Consider the following 15690-nt stretch of genomic DNA (forward strand, 5'->3'; position numbering starts at 1 on the left):
TTGAACTGACCAGCTGCTCCATGGGAAAAAGATGTGGCAGTCTGCTTCCACAATGATATCCAGCCTTGGGAACCCTATGGGGAAGTTCTATTCTGTCTTACAAGGTCACTATGAGCTGGAATTGACTCCAAGGCAGTGGGTTTGGTTGGGTTTTTGGTACGTTTATCATGTTGTTCAACCATTACAGTTATGTTTCCAAATTTTCCCATCACCCTTAACAGAAGCTCAGTGTCCTCTAAGCAGTGAGTACCCCCTTTCCCCTCCCTCTCGCCTGCCCCTGGTAAAACCAAAACCAAATTCATTGCCATTGAGTCGATTCCGACTCATAGTGCCCCTGGTAACTAATAAGATTTGGTCTCTATACACCTGCCTATCTTAGATATTTCATATAAGTAGAATCATATAGTATTTGTTCTTTTGTGACTGACTTATTTCACTCAGCATAAGGTTTTCAAGGTTCATCCATGTTGAGGTATCTATCTATTGTTTTTAATCATGTTCCGTTGCATTTTTCTTGTCTCTTATCTACTTCTTTGACACTTTTAGATATTAAAACACAATCCAGCCCAAGCTCTAGTCTTGTCTTCTCCCCATCTCCCAGCACATGCCTGACTGTGGCTGGATGAACTTGTGGAGAGGCGATGTGGCAAGCTCCTTCACTTCCCCCAGCTTCCCTGGGCTGGTTAGTGGAGAAAGAGTAGGAAAACAGGGTGGAGGCCTTTATACTTAACTGGCTTGTCACTATAATCCTTTCTTACACACTGCAGCTTCCCCAACCAGCAATGATGGATGGGTGGACCATTCTCTGTGTGGGCATGAGGTGCTGTTCTCCCTTGGGACTCTGTGTGGGTTCTTCAGAAGCCCCTGAAGAAGGTCCCCAAAATGCACTGTTGCTTCTGTAGGAGATGTGACTCTGCTTTCACCTGTTCTACCCCACTATCCTGCTCCTGTGTCCTAGCTATCTCCTCACCATTTCTTGATTTTGGTTTTTGTTTGTCCAACAATAAGATAGCTAAGGCTAAGCTACCTTACAGGATGTCCATTGAAACTGACGTCTTTGCTACGGCAAAGGGGGGAACTGCAGGCTTTCTTTGCTCCCTTTTTGTCCTGGCACCTCGCATCTTCTGTAGCTCAAATAGGCACAGAGTGTTTATCAGCAAGTCTACTTCAAAAGCAGACCTCTTGAAGACATGGTTGTCTCCCCTTGTAGCAACTCTCCACATCTCTGTGAGCGAGTCTCTAGGTGCTCTCCTTTGTAGCTTGGGAGAGAGGGGCTCCTCCTTTCTCCCATCTATGAAATCAGATGGAAAAGCTGAAGCTCTCCTCTCTAACTCCACTGCTCAGAGTCAGATGAGTTTTTTGCTTATAGCCACTTGCTTATAGACCCAGGAGGTGGAGGTGGGGGTTTGGGATAGATGGAATCGATGCTGTTGCCTCTTGATATTCCTGAGGATGTGTCCATCCCAATAGTTTTCCTTTCTTTTTTGAATGGTGAAGTCCTTACTATCTCTTTGCCCTCACTCAACCAGTAGTTACCCTAGGGATTGACCAGCCTGATATAGAATGGCTCAGTTCAGCATGGGCTGTAAACTGGAATCTGTGCAGAAACAGATCAGGAGAAGATGCCAGTGAAAGAGGGCTGGAAACAGAGTCCTGTAGATGCCACTCTCTGAGCATCCCTGGCTCAGCAGTCACTGAGGGACTGTCGTGAACACCAGGACTTGCTGTAGCGATACCTCTGTGTGTTTGGTTCTATTTATCTATCTATTTACCATTTGATAGTTCTAAATTGTTCTATTAGCTTATGCCATACAGAACTTCCATTTTTGTAAATCAAAAATGCTCAAATATTGGCAGTTTCATAGGGTTCAAACTAATTACAATGTGGATTTACTCATTCTCAACCAATCCTGTTATTTTGTCTTAAATTTGAAACCCTCTCTGACAGTTTTGGGGAGGAGGAGAATTGGGAGTTTACCACCAAGGTTCTTTACTACCAACCCGGTTTAATAACTGGGCAAAGTTGTTGAGTTTCCTCTGCTTATTGAAAAGGACTTAAACAGGGATGAAAAGTCAAACTTCAACAATGAGCGCTTTTTTAATTTTTATTGGTAGTAAACTTGATCAGTTTGAATAATGGTTTTGATACATATTTTAAAATATTTATTTTTTATTAAAAGGAATAAAAGAATACCACTTGTTATCTAGAAAATAATGAAGACATAAGAACTTAGAGAAACCTGATTATAGTTTTTAAAATTCATCAATCAGGAAATATCCTATCAAGTTAATTCAAATGAATATCCCATAATTACATAGTCTGTTTCCACCATTACTATTGTTATCAGGCAGCCATGTCCACAGAATGAGGGCAGTGGTGGTTTGGTGGTAGAATTCTCACCTCACAGGACCAAGACACCTCATGTGCAGCCATCCATCACCCGTCTGTCTGTGGAGGTTTCCATGTTGCTATGATGCTGAAGGAAACCCTGGTGGCGTAGTGGTTAAATGCTACTGCTGCTAACTGAAAGGTCGGGAGTTTGAATCCAGCAGGTGCTCCTTGGAAACTCTATGGGGTAGTTCTACTCTGTTCTATAGGGTTGCTATGATGAATCGATTCGACAGCAATTTTTTTTTTTTTTTAATGATGCCGAACTGATTTCAGCAGAGCTTCCAGGTGACGATGGACTAGTAAGAAAGACCTAGGGATTTACTCCCAAAAATCAGTCAGTGAAAACCCTGTGGGTCATAATGGTTGGATCCCTCGCCGATCATGGGGATACTGCAGATCTGGGAGCATTTTGTTCACTTGTGCATGGTGTCACCACAAGTTGGGGCTGATTTGTTGACTGCTAACAACAACAACATCCCAAAAGAAACTCCAGCTTATGGGAAATAGGTATTCTTATGAGGTGGTTAGGGAAATAAAACAACCCCACCAATAAGAGACCCTCTGGTACTAATATAGAATGGGGACAGAGCATAATTTTAGTGTTGGGTAAACATTATCAGAATTACACACCATGTAAACTAGCAGATAGAATTTCAAGCAAATTTATATAGAAAAGTAGAAGAGATGATAATCAACACCTCTCCTATCTTCTTGAGAGACAAGAGGACACACTTTGTGGTTGTCTTATGTATACCTTGTGAGAGACCCCAGAGGTTATTCCAGACGTAAGTGCTCATCATTCCAAAGATCAGAAGGCCCATGAACTTGCACTGTAAAATTAAAAGGTTGAGCAATTTTATCAGACCTATGGTGGCACCAACAGTTAAGAGCTTGGTTAATAACCAAAAGATTGGCAGTTGGAACTGGCAGTTGGAATCCACCCAAAGGTGCTGGCAATCTGCTTCTGAAAGATCACAGCCACTGAAATCCCTGTGGAGTGCCATTCTACTCTGGGACACATGGCGTAGCCATGAGTTGGAATCAACTTGACAGCAACTGGTTTGGTTTGTATTATGTTTTCAAGGAGACACCCTAAACAGGAGACTCTGATGAGAGTGTTAATTGATGGTTACATTTCTAATGATCAGTTTGTTGTGTGTCAAACTTAAGCACGTTCACATCCTTTGGCATAGTAATTGAAGTTCTCGAAATCAATCTGTGAGAAAAATCATGGTTGTCTGATGTGTGTACAAGGAAGTTCATCTCAGAATAACGCAGAGCAAGAAGAACAAGAATTTAAAAACAATCTAACATCTATCAGTAAGTATTGGTTAAGTTAACTGTGATGCATTCATATGATGAAATATTTTGATGACCTTGAGTATATTTAATGCCATGAGAAAGTGCTCCAAATATGTTATTAGATAAAACAAACAAACAAAAGCACGTGACAAAACCTTCTGTATATATGATCCAAATCCCTGTACACAGATACCCAAAAGCAAACCCAGTGCTGTCGAGTCGACTCCGACTCATAGTGACGCTATATGACAGAGTAGAACTGCCCCACAGAGCTTCCAAGGAGAGCCTGGCAGATTCAAACTGCCAACCCTTTGGTTAGCAGCCATAGCACTTAACCACTACACCACCAGGGTTTCCTGTACACAAATACGTAACAGGAAAAAGGACAAAATTATTAATAAGGTTTATCTCTACAGAACGTATGATGGATAACTTATAGTCTACTTTGTTTTTGTCCCTAGTTAAAATTTTCTATAACATTCAGAAAAAAGAATATTATAAATAATAAATTGCAGTGAGAACATCATAAAAAAAAAAAAAAACAGTGGTTGCTCTTCAAGGATATCTAATCATTTTTAATGAAAATTCCTTTTGAACTCTCCGTTTGTGCTGTAGAAGGGACATCTGTTTTCATATCTCCCTGTGTATCTCATTTGTACACATTCTCCGTGAGTACTCGGAGCCTAGTTTTTACGTGTGCTTCTGCCACAGCCCCTTTTGATCTTGTAGAAGCTTCAGACCTGGAGCTGGAAATCTAAATTATAATCCTAGCCCTGTTATGCTCTGGCAATAAGTCTGTAGACACATTTCTTAATCTCTGCCCACCCTAATTGTCTGCCATTGCTCAGAAAACAGATTAAACAAAACAAAATGAAACACAAACAGTTGCCATTGAATTGGTTCCGACTCATGGTGATGCCATGTGTGTCACAGTAGAACTGTGCTCCATAGGGCTTTTTTTAAATGACTGATTTTTTGGAGGCAGTTCACCAAACCTGTCTTCCAGGATGCCTCTGGGTGCATTCAGACCACCACCATTTTGACTAGTAGTTGAGTGCTTAAACATTTGCACCATCCAGGGACTCCTAACCAGAAAACAGATAGAGAAGCCAAAATTATATAACCATATAGTCGGATTCACCTAAGTGCAGGTGGTGGGTCAGGAGACTATAAATCCAGGAGAAAGCAGATACTGAAGGCTTATGTGGATGGAGGAAGAGGAGGGTTAATGTTTTCATTTCTTTCTCCTCTCCAAGGAAGAGGAAGCAAGCAAGCAAAGACTTTTTTATCTCCATGGACCTAAAGGCTGAGTCGTTACTCTTCTCTGTAGTGGAAGAATGGGTAGAGTTGTCAAAATAAATAGAAAACACTGATTAAAGGTACTCAGAAAGGCAAAATTACGTTTAAGGTTTGAAAACGGTTTTCAAATCAAAAAAATTATGCAGAGTGTGCCAATGTACAATGTAAAAACTTTCAATATAAAGATCTTGCTTTTTGATTATTTGAGAATTTTTACAAGAGAGTTTTTTTTAAAAAGTTTGCTCAAACTGATATTCAGGATTGCTTGAAAAAAAGTATTCAAACTTATTGAATATTGGTAATTCGCATATGGTAGATATGGTAATTCTCAGGTGAAGGGATTATCCCATCACCTGAGACCAAATATCCTAGGTAAATTAAATTTCACAGCATTTTTCTGAAGACTTACCACTAGATGGCACTTAAAATCCATGAAATTCAGTGGGCATGCTTTAACTGGAAGGCGAGGAAAGATACAGGACAGGAATACAAGTTGAGTTCTCATAGCAGTATTATCTACTTTGCAGCAGCAGAAGAAAAACAGACCCAAGATTATTTCGAGACAATTGGAGAGTCCCATTTCCATTGCCATCGAGTGATGCTGACTCAGAGTGACCCTTTAGGACAGGGTAGAACTGCCCCATAGGACTTCCAAGGCTGTAATCTTTACAGAGGAAACCCTGGTGGTGTAATGGGTAATTGCTACAGCTGCTAACCAAAAGATCAACAGTTCGAATCTGCCAGGTGCTCCTTGGAAACTCTACAGGGCAATTCTACTCTGTCGTGTAGGGTCAGTATGAGTCGGAATCAACCCGCCGTCAGTGGGCTTGGTTTTTTGGTTTAATCTTTACAGAAGCAGACTGCCACATCTTTCTCCCGAAGAGCAGTTGGTGGATTCAAACTGCTGACCTTTGGGATAGCAGCCAAATGTTTAACCACTGCACCACCAAAAACCAAAAAACCCAAACCCATTGCCATCACGTTGATTCCAACTCATAGTGACCCTATAGGACAGAGTAGAACTGCCCCCCATAGAATTTCCAAGGAGTGCCTGGTGGATTTGAACTGCCAATCTTTTGGTAAGCAGTCATAGCTCTTAACCACTATTCCACCAGGGTTTCCACTGTGCCACCAGGGCTCCTTAATTGGAGAGCAGGATTCTTAAAATGAACCTATAAATGATAGAATGTTTCTCTTTAAATGTAATTTCCCTTCACCTAAATTGCTATTGATGAGCAAGTTTTTCATATTAGGACAACAAGCATTTGGGCTGATGAGGATCCCGTTTACATAGTGAAGGGCTGTGTGTGTTCTCTCTGAAGAGATTTGGAGCATACGCAGGGAATCCAAACGTGGGGTCTTAGTCTTAACTCTGTTGTCCGGCACCAGGCTAACTGGTCTTTTGCCTGTAGTTCGTTTGGCTTGTGCTTCCCTCTTACATCAGGGGACAAGGATATCATGGTGCACAAAATGGAGAAGCAGAGAGCAACGACTGATTTCAGCAACGAGGCAGCAGTGGACCAGTCTCACTTCTGTGGCAACGGGATATGGATGGAGTGGCCCCTGGGCTTGAGTGGTAGCAAAGGGTTCATTTGCAGCCAAGGCATGTGCAATACCATTAGGGGAAAAGCACAGCCAAGTAAGTAACAGGCGGACTTGCGGTCCTGGTAACCAAGCAGTGTGGGCAGCAGCGGTGAGGGGAGGGTGGCTGGATTGAGTCAGGACAAGGAGTTTGGCTCAGACTCTGCATGTAGTCACCTGTGTGAGTTTGGGCAAGTGATGATGTCTCTGGGCATCTGTTTCTTCCCTTAAAAATGGAAGGGTTTAGCTTACATGATTTCTGAAGTCTCTTAGAAAGTTTTCAGATCATGCCAGCACTTTGTGTTTTTATTTCGTCATCACAACAGTCCTGTGATGTGGACAGAGCAGAGGCTCTCTTATTTTCCCACAGGGCGTGGGGGCGGAGGCAGCAGGTAAATGTGCTGGCTCCACGTCTAGACACAGCCTGCTTTTGCTTCTCAAGGTGGGTCTTCAGACCTCATGAGCTTCACCTGGAAGCCTGCAGGGAATACTCTCTCAAGCCTCATACTGGACACAGTGGATTTTTGTCTGTATTTTTAGCAAGATCCCCAGATGGTTCAGGTGCACATAAGAGTGGAAGAAGCGCTGGGCTAATCCACACTCCCTGACAGGTTCCCTGTCTACCAGCCACAGATGAGCTAGTCTTACAGCTCGGATTTTTCTCCATTTCCTCGATGAGAACATCACTTAACCCTGTTGCTGTTGAGTCAATTCTGACTCACAACAACCCTATAGGACAGAGTAGAACTTCCCCATAGTGTTTCTAAGGAGTGGCTAGTGGATTTCAACCACTGACCTTTTGGCTAGCAGTTGAGCTCTTAACCATTGAGCCACCAGAGCTCCATCACTTAACAGAAGCATGAGACTTATTTAATCATTTAACAAATATTTATTAAGTACCTACTCTGTGACAGGAACTTCTCTAGACTCTGGGCTCATAGAGAGGAACAAGAAAGCAAAGACCTCTGCCCTCATGAGAGAAGTAAAAGAATTGCTTGTGGGGTCCTCTTCACCTTCCTCTTGTTCTGTCTTCTATTTCACACTGACAGCAGTTATAGGTGGCAAGACTGAGGGCTGCCGATGCCAGTAGCCTTTAGTTGAGGGTCTTTTTGAGTTTCTAAAAATCTAAGATAGAGTTTCTTAAGTGACACAATGTTCTGGGTCATATCATTCTTTGTGTGAAGGGCTGTCATGTGCCTGGTAGGATCTTTAGGGCATCCCTAGCCGCTACCCACTAGACACCAGTAGCATCCCCTCGTTACAAAAATTGCCCCCAGCAGAGAATCGCTGATCAAAGAGGGGAGAGAGTATGGTCAAGAGAAAAGGCACCCGGGAGTCAGTTAATGCAGACCGACTGGGTACAAGGCTTTCAGAAAAAGAGAGGTAATTGGGAATTTGTTTTCTTTCTCATTGTCAGTTCTTCTGCATAGCAAAAAAGTAGTTTCAGAGCAGATTTATTCAGACTTAAGCTTCATTCATGTACTTGATCTTATTTAGAATCGTCTCTTTTGGCCACGAAGAAGAGTAAACCAAAAAAAACCAACCCCATTGCCGTTGAGGCGGGTCCGACTGGTAGCAACCCTATAGAGTAGAACTGCCCCATAGAGGTTACAAGGAACGCCTGGTGGATTTGAACTGCCGATCTTTTGGCTAGCAGCCGTAGCACTTAACAAGTACACCACCAGGGTTCCCATGAAGAAGAGTAAACAACTACACCACCAGGGTTCCCGTGAAGAAGAGTAAAAAAAAAAAAAAAAATTTTTTTTTTTTTTTTCAGGGTTCCCGTGAAGAAGAGTAAAGCAGAGGAAAAATCCTTCTTACAGTTTCCCAGCCCTCAAAGCATCCTCTGACACTAATCAGAATTGTTTTCTCTGGACAGCTAACAGTCCAGATTACTTGTCTATTTTTTTCTTCATTTTTTTTTTTTAAGTTGGCAAAACTTAAATACAGGGGTATTGCATATCACACATTGAGCTGACCAGAGAGTTCATAGCTATAGATAGATTTTCACTTCACTACAGATCCCCAATCAGACTTTCCCCCTTTGGAGGCAGAAGGGTTTTAATAATATGCCCAGAAGGCTCCTTGGCTGCTATTATCATTAGGCAACTGGTTAAATTTACAGATGAGAGAGCACATACTTCTGAAGTGGTTTTAATGCAAATAAATACCACCAGAGTGTAACGAGAGCGTTGCTTTTGGACAAAAGCCAAGCACAGGAGAGTAGCACAAACCCTCTGTGTTCCTGTGCAATGAGTGGAGGGAAACGTAACCTTTCCACAGTTCTGTGTAAATTCCAAAGGCTAGTCTTTCTTGACTCGATTGTAGCTTGACCTCTGTCCCGTGGGGACAAGAATTGACTTCCTGAAATCTCTTATCAAACTAAAACTCTGCTTTCTTGACTTGTTTATTTAACCCCTATGACATATGTTAAAGCTTCAGGGAGCATTGAACGTGGGCTCAACGGCTCCAGGAATTTCTGTCCCACACACAGCCTTTCTCCTGACTGGCAATGGGAAGTGTATTATTGAAAAAGGCTGGCAGCTCAAGGCATCGTTTGGCTTTCTACCTTGGCAACAGCAAGCAGCAAACTGTAGGGATATTTTCCCCTAATCTGCTGGCACCTTCTTCCTTGGTGAAATGCAACATGCAGTCTCTGGCACACTGATCCCTATGAAGTGAGTAATTCACTTGACGTAATTTCTCTGCTACCGTGTTTGCAGGCATTTTTACCAACTGCAGAGAATATAGGTACTCTGTTACTACAATCAACAATAACCACTTTTCTCTGTGGGTGCTTAGGGTAAGGTACTAGTATAAGACAGACTAGGAAGAAAGGTCTGATGATCTACTGCTGAATGTTGACCAATGAAAACCTTATGGATCACAACAGAAGATTGTCCATTTTGCTTGCTTTGGACACGCCATCCGTAGCGATCAATCATGGAGCAGGGCATCTTGTTAGGTGAGGGTGAAGGCTATCCTTGATGAGATGGATTAACACAATAGCTGCAACAACGGACTTGAACATGTTGGTGATTGTGAAGGTGGCACAGAACTGGGCAATGTATCATTCTGTTGTACATAAGATTGCTGTGAGTTGGAGTTGGCTCCATGGCAGCTAAGAACAATAACAACTTGGGATACCCAGACAAAGGTGCTCGGTGGGAGTACAGCCTTCAGGCAAATCACAGTGTATACTTCTTTGGTAGGTAATAGTGAACTGAAGACCATGTGAGCACCACCTGGGAGCTTGTTAGAAAAGCAGAATCTTGGGTGCACGCCACCCCAGACCTACTGAATCAGAATTTGCATTTTAACCCCAGGTGATTTACACACATATTTAAGTTTGAAAAGCAGCACTGTTCCAGATAGCCATTCTCAACATTGCTTGCACATTAGAATCATCTGGGGATTTTGAAAATATCCAGATGCCCACGTTAAACCCTAGACAAATGGTTTTCAACCAGGCATGATTTTGCCCCCAAGCAAAGATTTGGCCACATCTGGTGATAGTTTGGTTGTTATGACTGGGAGAGTGCTACTGGCATCCAGTGACTAGAGGTTAAGATACTGCCAAACGTTGTACAGTACACTAGACAGCCCTTCACAGCAAAGGCTTGTCCAGCTCAAAATGACTGTAGTGCCACTACAGAGAAACCCATTCCCTAGATCAATGAAATGAGAATCCCTGGGGGTGGGGCACTGCAAACATATTTTTAAATACTAAGGGATTCCACCCCCATGCTTCAGTCAGTTTGTCATACTATGGGGGATTGTGTGTTGCTTTGATGATGGAAGCTATGTCACTGGTATTCAAATACCAGCAGGGTCACCCATGGTGGACGGGTTTCAACAGAGCTTCCAGATTAAGACTGACTAGGAAGGAGGACCTGGCAGTCTACTTCTGAAAAATATTAGCCGGTAAAAACCTTATGAATAGCAGCAGAACACTGTCTAATATGGTGCTAAAAGCTGAGTGCCTTAGTTTGGAAGAAGGTACTCAAAATACGACTGGGAAAGAGCTGCCTCCTCAGAGTGAGTTGACCTTAATGACATGGATGGAGTCATGCTTTTGGGACCTTCATTTGCTGATGTAGCATGATTCAAAGTGAGAAGAAACAGCTGTAAACATTCATTAATAACTGGAACATGGAATGTACAAAGTACGAATCTAGGAAAACTGGAAATCATCAAAAATGAAATAGAACACAGAGATTGATATCCTAGGCATTAGTGAGCTGAAATGGACTGGTATCGGCCATTTTGAAGTGGACATTCATATGGTCTACTACTCCAGGAAAGAAAAATTGAAGAGGAATGACGTTGCATTCATTGTCAAAAAGAACATTTCAAGATCCATGCTGAAGTAAATGCTGTTAATGATAGGATAATGTCCATACGCCTACAAGGAAGACCAGTTACTATGACTATTATTCAAATTTACAGCCACTAAGGGCAAAGATGAAGAAATTGAAGATTTTTTTTTTTACCAACTTCTGCAGTCTGAAATTGATCAAGCAAGCAATCAGAATGCATTGATAATTACTGGTGATTGAAACACAAAAGTTGGAAACCAAGAAGAATCAGTAGTTGGAAAATATGGCCTTGGTGATAAAAATGATGCCGGAGATCACATGATAGAACTTTGCAAGACCAATGACCACCAATTCATTGCAAATACCTTTTTTAAACAACGTAAATGGCAACTGTATACGTGGACTTTACCAAATGGAATACACAGGCATCAAATCAACTGCATCCGTGGAAAGAGACAATGGAAATGCTCAATATCATCAGTCAGAACAAGGCCAGGGGCCAAAAGTGGAACAGGCCATCAATTGCTCATATACAAGTTCAAGTTGAAGCTGAAGAAAATTCGAACAAGTTCTTGAAGCCAAAGTATGGCCTCGAGTATATCTCACCTGAATTTAGAGACCATATCAAGAATAGATTTGCTGTATTAAACACTAATGATTTAAAACTGGACAAGTTGTGGAATGACATTAAGGGCATTATCCAAGAAGAAAGCAAGAGGTCCTTAAAAGACCAAAGTAGATGTAACAAAAAGAATTGGTTGACTTTCAACCATTTCAGGAGGTAGCATGTGATCCAGAACTGATGGTACTGAAGGAAGACATCCAAGCTGCAGTGAAGACATTGGTGAAAAACAAGGCTGCAGGAATTGACGGAGTACCAATTGTGATGTTTCAACAAATGGATGCAGCGCTGGAAGTGCTCAATCATCTACGCCAAGAAATTTGAAAGACAACTACTTGGCCAATTGACTGGAAGAGATCCATATTTATGCCAATTCCAAAGAAAGGTGATCGAACAAAATAAGGAAACTATTGAACAATGTCATTAATATCACACACACGTAAAATTTTACTCAAGATCATTCCAAAGTGGTTGCAGCAGTACAGTGACAGGGAACTGCCAGAAATTCAAGCCAGATTCAGAAGAAGGCATGGAATGAGGGCTATCTTTGCTGATGTCAGGTGGATCCTGGCTGAAAGCAGAGAAACCAAAAAGATGTTTATTTGTGTTTTATTGACAATGCAAAGGCATTTAACTGTATGGATCATAACAAATTAAGGACAACATTGTGAAGAATGGGAATTTCAGAACATTTAATTGTTATCATGTGGAACCTGTACGTAGATCAAGAGGCAGCCATTCAAAGAGAACAGAGAGATACTGTGTGGTTTAAAGTCAGGAAAGTTGTGTGTCAGAGTTGTATCATTTCGCCATACTTATCCAGTCTCTATGCTGAGAAAATAATCCAAAAACCTGGACTATATGAAGAAGAACATGCCATAAGGATAAGATGAAGACTCATTAGCAACCTGTAATATACAGATGACACAATCTTGCTTGCTGAAAGTGAGAAGGACTTGAAGCACTTACTGATGAAAGTCAAAGACTACTGCCTTCAGTATGGATTGCATCTCATCATAAAGAAAACAAAAATCCTCACAACTGGACCAATTAGCAGCATCATGATAAATGGAAAAGAGATTGAAGTTATTAGGGATTTCATTTTACTGGTATCCACAATCACACCCATAGATGCAGCAGTCGAGAAATCAAATGATGCATTGCGTTGGGCAAATCTGCTGCAAAAGATCTCTTTAAAGTGTTGAAAAGCAAAGATGTCACCTTGAAGGCTAAGGTGCACCTGGCCCATGCCATGGTGTTTTGAATTGCCGCACGTGCATGTGAAAGCTGGACAATGAATAAGGAAGACCAAAGAAGAATTGACTCCTTTGAATTATGGTGTTGACAAAGTCCTTTGAATTGTACTGTGGACTGCCGAAAGAACAAACAAATCTGTCTTAGAAATACAGCTGAAATGCTTCTTAGAAAAAGGATGGCATAATTTCATCTCACTGGACATATTATCAGGAGGGACCGGTCCCTGGAGAAAGACATCATGCTTAGTGAAGTACAGGGTCAGCTAAAAAGAGGGAGACCCTCAACAAGATGGATTGACACAGTGGCTGCAACAATGGACTGAAGTATAACAATGATTGGGAGGATGGCATAAGACCTGGCAGTGTTTCGTTCTGTTGTACCTAGGATCGCTGTGAGTTGGAATCGACTCGATGACACCTAAAAACAACAAGTGATTCTGGGAAGCCCTGGTGGTGCAGTGGTTAAACATTTGGCTGCTATCCAAAAGACTGGCAGTTGGAATCCACCAGCCGATCCTTGGAAACCCTGTGGGGCAGTTCTACTCTGCCCTACAGGGTCACTATGTGTTGGAATCGACTCAACAGCAATGTGGGTAATGTGCAGTCAAGGTTGAGAACAATTGGTAGAAGGTTTTTGATAGAAAGTGATCAAGACAAGCAGTTAGGATTTAAGAGGCCCAGACGGAGATGTTTCATCCCAGAATATGGGGTAGGTTAAGCTATGATGGGTGTCCTGAGGCTACTTGGCAGATGAAAGATTTTCCTTATGAGCGTCTGGATGGACCAGGGGAAAGCAGGATCACCCAGGTGCAAATAACAAAAAGTGGACCCTGAGCCCACGAGGACCCCAGGCGCATGGTCAATTGTAGCTATTCTAAACATGGTTTTAAATCAGACACAATGAAACTGGCCAGTAGGAGCAAGTCTCTACCTAGATGAAGAGTACTTTCAATATCTCAGCGTGGTTCTATACATAAGCATAAATACTACAGTTTCCTAAATGTGGCTGTCATTAAAACATGGGAGTTTGAAAATATGAATTACTGAGCCACACCCCAATTTCACTGAATGAACATTTCTAGATTTGGGGCCCAAAACAACAACAATAAAACCCATTGCTGTTGAGTAGATTGCAACTCATAGCGACCCTTTAGGACAGAGTAGAACTACCCCATAGGGTTTCCAAGGAGGAGCTGGTAGATTTGAAAAGCTGACCCTCTGATTAGCAGCCAAGCTGGGCCCAGTTGTATATTTTTAGAATGCTCTGGTGTCTCCAGGTAGCCACCAAAAAGGGCCAATTCTTGGTGATGAATGTGAAGAAAGCAGAAAGAGGTCTCAGAAAGTGGAGACTCTTTAAAATAAATAAAAAGTTTTGGATAAATTAAAGAGTAAAGGAAATGAGATGTCCCCTGAAACTTTGGAACTCACAAAGCTCTGGGTTTAGATATTTGTAAATAAATGTCATAGGCCTATGCTACATGTTTAAAGGTGCTAAAGACGGTTGGCGTTTTCTTAGGCACTCTGATACCTGAAGAACTGAAACTTTCATATGATTAAGTTCATATACTGTTAAATCTTATTGGTTTATGCACCAGCAATATGATTTAGAGATAATTCTGATAGGTGTTGTTATTAAATTTATAATGAAATATTTGGAAACCCTGGAGGCCTAGTAGTTAAGTGGTACGGCCTAACCAAGAGGTCGGCAGTTTGAATCCACCAGGTGCTCCTTGGAAACTCTATGAGGCAGTGAAATCCTGGTGGTGTAGTAGTTAAGTGCTACGGCTGCTAACCAGGAGGTCAGCAGTTCCAATCTGCCAGGTGCTGCTTGGAAACTCTACGGGGCAGTTCTTCTCTGTCCTATAGGGTCGCTATGAGTCAGAATCGACTTGATGGCAGTGCGTTATAGGGTACCTATGAGTCAGAATCGACTCAATGGCAGTGTTTTTTTTTGTGAAACAAAGGACTGCTAAGAAAATATAAAAATGCCTTTTTTATGGTTGTAGTTAGGGGTAGTGGCTGGGGGTGTGTTTACTAAGTTGCTGTTTTAAAAAAACTTAGAAAAAATTATTTTTAATGCCCAGAAATGCTACTCCTTAAAATGGATTCTTACTCATTTTTGGAATTTGCTGTGCATCATATTTTACTGAGCATGTGGCTGGTAGGTAGTTCCAATTTGTCCATAATATATTTGAAATAATGCTCAAAATTATTTCATATTTAGATTTACTAACAATCTGATCCATTTCCCCTAAATTAATTTGTTTTTTGGTAATTGTACACCATGGTCATCTCTCTCAGATAGTTCATATCCCTTTTGGAGGATGAAAGAGGTTATAAACTCTATTAGAATGGAAATGTGTTGTTTTACATTTTCTGAGAAGAGCAAAAATGTTCATTCAATAAATTTAAAATCCTTTACAAACCTTGAGGGTATTTTTTTTTTTTTTACTTTCTTTGTTCTGTTGGTGCCTATGAGATTTTGTGAATGTATCAGGCATTTCTAATGAAGCAATTGACTCCCTGGGTTCTTGCTCTCCCTGTTAACTATATATATATATATATATAGTATTTAAAAAACTTCCTTCTTTAAAAATTTTTATTAAATAAGTACATTCATAGTTAAGAAGTAATACTACTTTTTGGCCAGAACCAGTGGCTAACACTTTCACAGTAATCAGTCAATTCTGCGCTTTCTTTATGAATAACTTTTCACCAGTCTCTTAAAACTGTATTTCAGTTTTCCCATCCTACAAGTGGGGACTATAATAGTTTGAGAATAAATTATTTCTACCTATGCTCAGGGCTTTTCTTAGGAACAATTTTGCTACATGCTGTTCCCAATTATACCATCCCCAAAGAGGCGTCACCCAAGGAAACCTGGCCTAAGAAATTGTAGGCCACCTTCGACAGAGGGGC

This window comes from Loxodonta africana, chromosome 15 (assembly GCF_030014295.1).
Source record: "Loxodonta africana isolate mLoxAfr1 chromosome 15, mLoxAfr1.hap2, whole genome shotgun sequence".
NCBI lineage: Eukaryota > Metazoa > Chordata > Mammalia > Proboscidea > Elephantidae > Loxodonta > Loxodonta africana.